Here is a 10,559-nt window from a genome sequence, read left to right on the forward strand (position 1 = left end):
ACTGATAAACATTAGACTTTCATATATTTTAGATTCATTACACACAACTGAAGTAGTTCAAGCCTTTTCTTGTTTTAATATTGATGATTTTGGCATACAGCTCATGAAAACCCAAAATTCCTATCTCAAAAAATTAGCATATCATGAAAAGGTTCTCTAAACAAGCTATTAACCTAATCATCTGAATCAACTAATTAACTCTAAACACCTGCAAAAGATTCCTGAGGCTTTTAAAAACTCCCAGCCTGGTTCATTACTCAAAACCGCAATCATGGGTAAGACTGCCGACCTGACTGCTGTCCAGAAGGCCATCATTGACACCCTCAAGCAAGAGGGTAAGACACAGAAAGAAATTTCTGAACGAATAGGCTGTTCCCAGAGTGCTGTATCAAGGCACCTCAGTGGGAAGGAAAAAGTGTGGCAGAAAACGCTGCACAACGAGAAGAGGTGACCGGACCCTGAAGAAGATTGTGGAGAAGGACCGATTCCAGACCTTGGAGGACCTGCGGAAGCAGTGGACTGAGTCTGGAGTAGAAACATCCAGAGCCACCGTGAACAGGCGTGTGCAGGAAATGGTCTACAGGTGCCGCATTCCCCAGGTCAAGCCACTTTTGAACCAAAAACAGTGGCAGAAGCGCCTGACCTGGGCTACAGAGAAGCAGCACTGGACTGTTGCTCAGTGGTCCAAAGTACTTTTTTCGGATGAAAGCTAATTTTGCATGTCATTCGGAAATCAAGGTGCCAGAGTCTGGAGGAAGACTGGGGAGAGGGAAATGCCAAAATGCCTGAGGTCCAGTGTCAAGTACCCACAGTCAGTGATGGTCTGGGGTGCCATGTCAGCTGCTGGTGTTGGTCCTCTGTGTTTTATCAAGGGCAGGGTCAATGCAGCTAGCTATCAGGAGATTTTGGAGCACTTCATGCTTCCATCTGCTGAAAAGCTTTATGGAGATGAAGATTTCATTTTTCAGCACGACCTGGCACCTGCTCACAGTGCCAAAACCACTGGTAAATGGTTTACTGACCATGGTATTACTGTGCTCAATTGGCCTGCCAACTCTCCTGACCTGAACCCCATAGAGAATCTGTGGGATATTGGGAAGAGAAAGTTGAGAGACGCAAGACCCAACACTCTGGATGAGCTTAAGGCCGCTATCAAAGCATCCTGGGCCTCCATAACACCTCAGCAGTGCCACAGGCTGGTTGCCTCCATGCCACGTCGCATTGAAGCAGTCATTTCTGCAAAAGGATTCCCGACCAAGTATTGAGTGCATAACTGAACATAATTATTTGAAGGTTGACTTTTTTTGTATTAAAAACATTTTTCTTTTATTGGTCGGATGAAATATGCTCATTTTTTGAGATAGGATTTTTGGGTTTTCAGGAGCTGTATGCCAAAATCATCAATATTAAAACAAGAAAAGGCTTGAACTACTTCAGTTGTGTGTAATGAATCTAAAATATATGAAAGTCTAATGTTTATCAGTACATTACAGAAAATAATGAACTTTATCACAATATGCTAATTTTTTGAGAAGGACCTGTATAAGGGAACGAGATTGGTCCAAATTAACCACAGCACAAAGGATCATTTCCTGGTTTTTGGACAAGGACTATATGCACCTGATACATAGGTATTACGAAATTGTGCATAAACATCTCAAAGGGTTGGGTAGAGCTCTTGTACATACCTGTACATTTGCTTGTATACCGTCAGGACCAGGGAGTTTTGCATTAAAGAAGGATAATATAGCATTCTGTACCTCTTCCAAGTTAATAGGGGCATCCAATCAGTCTGAATCTTGGACCGAGAGCATACAGTAATAGTTGTTGCAAACTAGCTTGCATTACTGAGTGATCGCATGGTGGGATAGGTGGGTACAACTGTTTATAATAAAAAAAACTGCAGGCACCTTCTCAGGGGCAGTGTGTATCCCCCCAAACAAGTCTCTAATGCATGGAACATCTGTGCACATCTCTGCCATAAAATGCACAAGCAACCTTCCATTTTTATCTTCACCTTCAAATAACAACTCACGGAGCTTCAAGAAAGTGCAGTGAACAAGATCCATTCTATGCAACAGTATGAGCTGATGTATTTGATTATTCTCAGAAGGGTTCTCAGGAGTGGGACCCAGTGCGAAAAATTGTTCATCCATCTATAGGGAGCTCTCCAGCTTCCGTGGAGCATCATTGGAGTGGTTTCTAAGATGTCTGATCACAGAATAGTGATCAGCTTGAACTATTAGCCCTTGTACACACGGTCGGACATTCCGACAAACAAAATCCATCGGATTTTGTCCTAAACTGGTGTTGCATACACACGGTCAGACAAAGTTGTTGGAAAATCCAATCGTTCGTAACGGGATGACGTTATTTCGTTACGACGGGACTACGTTCAGGCTAGTAGCCAATAGCTTTGGTCTAGGAATTTGATCTGAGCATGCATGGCACTTTGTCCGATCGGAATTCTCTACAAACTATGGGACTTCGTCCGATCGGATCATGTTGTCGGAAAATTTTATAGCCCAGCTCTAAAACTTTGTCGGTCGGATATTCTGACCGAAACAGTCCGGTGGAGCCCACACCAATCGGACATTTTCCGCGTGTACAAGGGCTTAGACAGGACAATTCAGTTTGTTGCAGGCTGGCGGGTAAGTGAGCTGGAAATTTTTCTGTGTTGTTTTTTGCCGAGCATTGCCCTTCCATGTGCTCCTTACTGCAAAGGCCAGTTATAGGTTGGGGTGGTTATCATTTGTTTGTAGAATAGTATTGCCCCCTAACAGAGGCCTTAAAGTCATCCAATTCTATTTGAGGATTCACTGTGTCTTTATTAAAACTTGACTCACCCAATCAATAGTGACTATTTGTAATCCTTATGTAGCTAGCATTAGTAAATATATTGGAAGGTTTATTATATTTACTCTTTTAAAACTTTACATTTCTTCAGTTATTTCCTGGTTTCCAGGCCTAAGCAGTCCCAGGAGTCTGCAGGAGCATTGTAATCTAATAGGGTAGGCCAAGTGGTACAAAGGTTAATATCTGTGAGGGATGAGCCGATGGTAGAATTAAAAGTTCAGTTGTTAGGTGGAGGTGGGATAGGCGAGAGGTTGAATAGGCTTCCCTGCAAAGATGAGGTTTAAGGGATCACCTAAACGTGACCAGAGAAGGAGATACAGTAGCTGGACAGATTGATGTAAATAGCTCCAGAAGATGGGCGAGGCTCTGTACGAGTCCAGAACACAAGCATGGGAGAAGGAGACAACAGAGTCAAATAGCAGGAGGTCTTGGGAGGAGTGGAGAGGACAGTTTGGGTGATATTTTGAGACAGGTTTGGTGAGGTAATTTAGGGCAGAGATGGTTTTGTATGTTGTTGTTAGTATTTCGAATTTAATTTGCTGGGCAATCTGAAGCCAGTGAAGGGATTAGGGGTCAGGAGGCAGCATTCATGATAGACTGAAAAGGGAATAGTCTGCGTAAAGGTAGGCCTATGAGAAGGAAGTTGAAATAGAGTTTTTTTTTGTATATTATTCACAGATGAACATTTGACTTCTAGTAAATGTCAAAAATCTCATAAAAGTTTTTATCTTTGTGAATGAAAGTTTACGGTTTCTTTAATCACATATGGGCAACATATGTCAGAGAAACTCTTGCATCACATATTTTGTATGAGTAATTGATTTTCTAACTTTTACATTTGATTTAGTTGAAATACAACAGCAGCAATCAATTTGAATCATTTTTACTTGGAAAAAAAAGGCTTTAAACAGTAGGTTTGGCTGTGACATCTGATTTTTTTCCAGTGGTATTAGACCTGGATTGAACAGTGGATGTAGCAGCCACAACAGATCTAAAAGCTACGGGAAAGTTGACAGCTAAAAACCACAACGACTAAGCCCTCAACTTCATACAAGTTGGCCAGTGACAAAACAGTTTCATAGTATAGTTTATGAGCTTTTTCCGGTACCACACTGCATTGTCCTAAAAGTTTGATAAATTGTCAAAACAGAGTGCTCAAAAGCATTTTGCATGATTTACCTATTATATGTGAATCTTGAGAAACCTGGGGTTTGCTATCTGAAAAACAAATGGTAGTATGTGAGCCAGTGAATTGTGGGCATGGCTGAGATATTGGCACATACTGTATGTAAATCCCCACCTTGTAAAACAATCCATTCAGTTTAAAATATAAATGAAAGGCAAATATTTATTTATACATACAAAAAACATAAAAACATTTTCCCCCTTTTTATAAGTGTTCACATACCCTCTATTCTCATCTGCATAAGGAGCTCAAGGATGAGAAACAGCAGTACACTGCTCTTCCCAGTGAATGGCTATGCAGAGGGGCATGTCAGCAGAAGTCTGATCATAGGAGGAGAGCAGACTGAGCTCCCAGCACAGCCAGGAAACTGACCACGCTGTGCTTTCATACCTAGTGTGGTCACTTTTTAATAGGTAAGCAGAATGACTGGCAGGATCACTGGATATTTCCCTCAAAGGAAGCAATGCAAAGAGAACAGGATATTTTTATGTACAAGTACTTGGCATAGCAGTCACATATCGGGAATGTGAAATGTTGGGTTTACATCTTATCTAATAGTCTGCTGAAAACATGCATAATCATATGTTCTCTGTGCAACCTTAGTATCACAAGCTTTGAGTTTCTGTCCTATTCAACAGACAAATAAACTTCCTGTAGAAACTAAGATGGCAAAGCACAGCCTGTCAGTAATCAGTGACTAAGAGGCACCAGGCAGTACTCAGTGACTATGAGACTAGGAAAATTAGCAAGTGTGGTTCCATGCCAATGTCAACCACTAACAAATAATCTGGCAGGGTGAGTGGGGGGTGGCTTTAGTCCATAAACTAAAAAACTAAATATTGTGGCACTGGTAGGCCCTTGGACCTGTAGGCCTTGGATCCTGTCTCTACTGCAGAAGCAGTTCTGCATACATGTATGAACTTCTCAAATGTCAGACTCAGTCAGAAGACAAAAGTAGTGGATTTGTGAGTAGTAATCACAATGAGGGTCATTTACTAAGGATTGGAACAGACAGAAATGGATGCAGATGTGCATGGCAATCAGCATTTAGCTTTCATTTTAAAAGTTAAAAGTGGAGAGTAGTGATGGCCGAACGGTTCGCCCGGCGGTCGTTTCGCGGCGAATTTCCGACATTCGCGGTCCGCACGTTCGAACGCCTTTTTCCGTCGTTCGCCGCGGCGGACTTACGTGTTTAATGTATACAAGAACTTTAACCTTTGGTGACACGTTTATCATGTGATACAGGACAGCCAATTGAGACATGACAGCACATGGACACTTGTACATTCCCCCTAACCTATAAATACACCCGATCCGGTGGCCATTTTACATTCTTTCTTCTGTTAAGATAGGGACAGGTTCCTGTGTGGAGTAGGGAGAGATAAACCACTAGCTATTTGGTACACAAAAGTTCTTTTCAGGACTGGTATAGGTGTTAGGTGTTGATAGGTTTGCTGTGCTGCTGATTCTTGCAGCAGCCTGAGTGTCTTTTGTTAGTTTAGAGAAAGGGAAAGGACGGTGTATGCTACAGGGACAGCCAGATTAGTCTTTCATCATCATCATCATCATCATCATCATTAGCTGTTACTATCAAGGTCCACAAAAGAGCTGTTCCAGTAACCACTAATCGTTCTCTTTTTTTGCCAATTTGTATAGGGACAGGAAGGAAGCAGTGTTGTCAGGCAGTGAGGGTAATTTTAAAGACTTGCTGTTATTATTAGTTCCACAAAGGTTCTTTTCAGGACTGGTATCAGTGGTACAGTAATAGGCTTGTACATGTATAATATTCTTTCTTCCAAATATAGAAAGGATATTATACTTGACTGCTGCCCTTCTGCTGCAGTCTGCTAAACATTCACAACTCACTTGTTCCACAAAAGTTCTTATAAGGACTGGTAACTTGGTATAGGGTGCTACGGTACATAGGCTTGAGTGCGGTACAGTCTGCTGTTCTGTAAGGACCGCTATCGGTCCACAATAGATAGGGTTGACGTGCACCACTGCTGACCGCTGCCCTATACTGCAGCAGTCCTTCAGCGGTATAGGGACTGACGTACAGTCTGCTAATCACTAACACACAACCTGCTTGTTCCACAAAAGTTCTTATAAGGACTGGTAACTTGGTATAGGGTGCTACGGTACATAGGCTTGAGTGCGGTACAGTCTGCTGTTCTGTAAGGACCGCTATCGGTCCACAATAGATAGGGTTGACGTGCACCACTGCTGACCGCTGCCCTATACTGCAGCAGTCCTTCAGCGGTATAGGGACTGACGTACAGTCTGCTAAACACTAACACACAACCTGCTTGGTCCACAAAAGTTCTTATAAGGACTGGTAACTTGGTATAGGGTGCTACGGTACATAGGCTTGAGTGCGGTACAGTCTGCTGTTCTGTAAGGACCGCTATCGGTCCACAATAGATAGGGTTGACGTGCACCACTGCTGACCGCTGCCCTATACTGCAGCAGTCCTTCAGCGGTATAGGGACTGACGTACAGTCTGCTAAACACTAATACACAACCTGCTTGGTCCACAAAAGTTCTTATAAGGACTGGTAACTTGGTATAGGGTGCTACGGTACATAGGCTTGAGTGCGGTACAGTCTGCTGTTCTGTAAGGACCGCTATCGGTCCACAATAGATAGGGTTGACGTGCACCACTGCTGACCGCTGCCCTATACTGCAGCAGTCCTTCAGCGGTATAGGGACTGACGTACAGTCTGCTAAACACTAATACACAACCTGCTTGGTCCACAAAAGTTCTTATAAGGACTGGTAACTTGGTATAGGGTGCTACGGTACATAGGCTTGAGTGCGGTACAGTCTGCTGTTCTGTAAGGACCGCTATCGGTCCACAATAGATAGGGTTGACGTGCACCACTGCTGACCGCTCACCTATACTGCAGCAGTCCTTCAGCGGTATAGGGACTGACGTACAGTCTGCTAATCACTAACACACAACCTGCTTGTTCCACAAAAGTTCTTATAAGGACTGGTAACTTGGTATAGGGTGCTACGGTACATAGGCTTGAGTGCGGTACAGTCTGCTGTTCTGTAAGGACCGCTATCGGTCCACAATAGATAGGGTTGACGTGCACCACTGCTGACCGCTGCCCTATACTGCAGCAGTCCTTCAGCGGTATAGGGACTGACGTACAGTCTGCTAAACACTAATACACAACCTGCTTGGTCCACAAAAGTTCTTATAAGGACTGGTAACTTGGTATAGGGTGCTACGGTACATAGGCTTGAGTGCGGTACAGTCTGCTGTTCTGTAAGGACCGCTATCGGTCCACAATAGATAGGGTTGACGTGCACCACTGCTGACCGCTGCCCTATACTGCAGCAGTCCTTCAGCGGTATAGGGACTGACGTACAGTCTGCTAAACACTAATACACAACCTGCTTGGTCCACAAAAGTTCTTATAAGGACTGGTAACTTGGTATAGGGTGCTACGGTACATAGGCTTGAGTGCGGTACAGTCTGCTGTTCTGTAAGGACCGCTATCGGTCCACAATAGATAGGGTTGACGTGCACCACTGCTGACCGCTCACCTATACTGCAGCAGTCCTTCAGCGGTATAGGGACTGACGTACAGTCTGCTAATCACTAACACACAACCTGCTTGTTCCACAAAAGTTCTTATAAGGACTGGTAACTTGGTATAGGGTGCTACGGTACATAGGCTTGAGTGCGGTACAGTCTGCTGTTCTGTAAGGACCGCTATCGGTCCACAATAGATAGGGTTGACGTGCACCACTGCTGACCGCTGCCCTATACTGCAGCAGTCCTTCAGCGGTATAGGGACTGACGTACAGTCTGCTAAACACTAATACACAACCTGCTTGGTCCACAAAAGTTCTTATAAGGACTGGTAACTTGGTATAGGGTGCTACGGTACATAGGCTTGAGTGCGGTACAGTCTGCTGTTCTGTAAGGACCGCTATCGGTCCACAATAGATAGGGTTGACGTGCACCACTGCTGACCGCTGCCCTATACTGCAGCAGTCCTTCAGCGGTATAGGGACTGACGTACAGTCTGCTAAACACTAATACACAACCTGCTTGGTCCACAAAAGTTCTTATAAGGACTGGTAACTTGGTATAGGGTGCTACGGTACATAGGCTTGAGTGCGGTACAGTCTGCTGTTCTGTAAGGACCGCTATAGGTCCACAATAGATAGGGTTGACGTGCACCACTGCTGACCGCTCACCTATACTGCAGCAGTCCTTCAGCGGTATAGGGACTAAGAGTTTTGTCACAGGGTCATTTAAAAAATGACATGCAGAGGAAGAGGCAGGCCCTTCCGCAGGGGTGGTAGGGGTAGGGCAGGAGCAACAGGCTTGAGCCAAAGTGGGAAGTTGCAGAAGGTGCGTTCAATTACTTTAAAGGATGCACCAGACTTGGTTGAGTGGCTCGCTCAGCCTTACTCTTCTGCACCCTCCTCATCCTCTCGATCTGCACCCTCTTCTTCACTCTCTGCTATGTGCACCCCCAAAGACACTACCACCAACAACACGACCACCACCACCACCACCACATACCTTCCGCTTGAGTCACTGGAATTATTTTCCGATCCATATCAAGAGGACATTTCTGATGCGCAGCCACTCTTGGTATTGGATCAGGAAGAGGAGGTAGCAACAAGCGCTACTCAGCAGTCTGACGCCAGTACCCAGATCAGCCCAAGGAGGAGGTTGGTCCCCGGTGTTGCTGCCTACTCTACTTATAGCGGTGGGGAAGGTGACGTTGATGATGACGTGTCTAGTGATGTCACGTGGGTGCCCACAAGAGAGGAAGAGGAGGGGAGTTCAGAGGGAGATATGGACCAGCAGATAGGGAGGAGAAGCAGCAATGACTTACATTGCACAGCAGGGACAAAGCAGACTGCAAATGTATCAGGAGCGAGTCATCGACCATGTACGGTCACATCTGGCGCTCCCAGGACACCGGCACATGGCTCCGCAGTGTGGGCTTTTTTTAACGTGTCCGCTGCTGACAATAGCGTTGCCATCTGCAATCTTTGCAGTCAACGCGTTAGTCGCGGTAAGCCCAATACTCACCTAGGGACGACCGCCTTAAGAAGGCACATGAGCAGCCATCACCGAGCCCAGTGGGAGCAACGGAACACACAAAGCCACACTGCAGGCTCTCACCGTCCAGCCTCGTCTTCTACTTCTCCTTCTCCTCTCTCCTCACAATTGTCCTCCACTCCACCTTCCATCACGCCAAGCTCACATTTTTCTGCAAAAAGGCAGGCTTCCGTGGGCCTAATGTTTGAGCGTAAAAAAATGATGACGCCGGATAACCCTCTTGCCCAACGGTTGGCGGCTGGCTTGTCAGAACTCATAGCCCGCCAACTACTGCCATATAAACTGGTGGACTCGGAGGCCTTTCGCAAATTTGTGGCCATTGGAACACCACAATGGAAGGTCCCAGGAAGGAAGTATTTCTCAGAGAAGGGCATCCCAGAGCTATATGGCCATGTTCAGCGGCAAGTGAATGTATCTCTGGCACACAGTGTCGGTGCCAAGATACATCTGACCACAGACACGTGGTCTAGCAAACACGGGCAGGGAAGGTATATCAGTTTTACTGCCCACTGGGTGAACCTTCTGACGGCCGTCAAGCATGTAACCCGTGGCACCCGTGTAGATTTGGTTTTACCGCCACGGATTGCATGCAGGCCTGACTCTTCTTCTCCTCCTCCTACTCCATCCTCCTCCCTCTCCTCCTCAGCTGCCTCCTCCTTTTCCGCTGCTAGCGTCTCTTCCACTGCACCGCCCAAGCTCCCCAGAACCTATTCCACATGCCAGGTGAGACGTTGCCATGCCGTGCTGCGTCTGTTGTGCCTGGAAGCAAAGAGCCACACTGGCCCGGCACTCCTTTCAGCTTTGCGTTCACAGGCAGATGAGTGGCTAACACCGCTCAATTTGACAGTTGGTAAAGTGGTGTGTGACAACGGTGCCAATCTGCTTAGCGCATTGAAACAGGGCAAAATCACGCACGTGCCGTGCATGGCACACGTCTTAAACTTGGTCGTGCAGCGATTCCTTGTCAAATACCCTGGGGTCCAGGACATCTTGCGGCAGGCAAGGAAAATCTCGGCCCATTTCAGAAGATCTTACACGGCCATGGCTCGCCTTGCTGACATTCAGCGGCGACACCATCTGCCGGTCAGACGTCTTATTTGCGATTGCCCGACGCGATGGAACTCAACCTTCTATATGCTTGATAGGCTGCTCCAGCAGAAACGTGCAGTTAACGTCTACCTGTATGAACTCTGCGAAAGAAACGGTTCTGGGGAGCTGGGTTTTTTTTCACCGCGCCAGTGGCTGCTCATGCGCGACACATGCAGACTTCTGCGGCCATTTGAGGAGATCACCAAACTGGTCAGTCGCAGCCATGGCGCCATCAGTGACATGGTACCTTATGCCTTCTTTCTGGAGCGTGCATTGCGTCGTGTCATTGATCAGGCTGTGGAGGAGCAGGAGCGGGAAGATGAGGAAGTCGCA

This window comes from Lithobates pipiens, unplaced genomic scaffold (genome assembly GCF_037356315.1).
Source record: "Lithobates pipiens isolate NorthernLeopardFrog02 unplaced genomic scaffold, aLitPip1_a1.2 Scaffold_18, whole genome shotgun sequence".
In the NCBI taxonomy this organism is placed as follows: domain Eukaryota; kingdom Metazoa; phylum Chordata; class Amphibia; order Anura; family Ranidae; genus Lithobates; species Lithobates pipiens.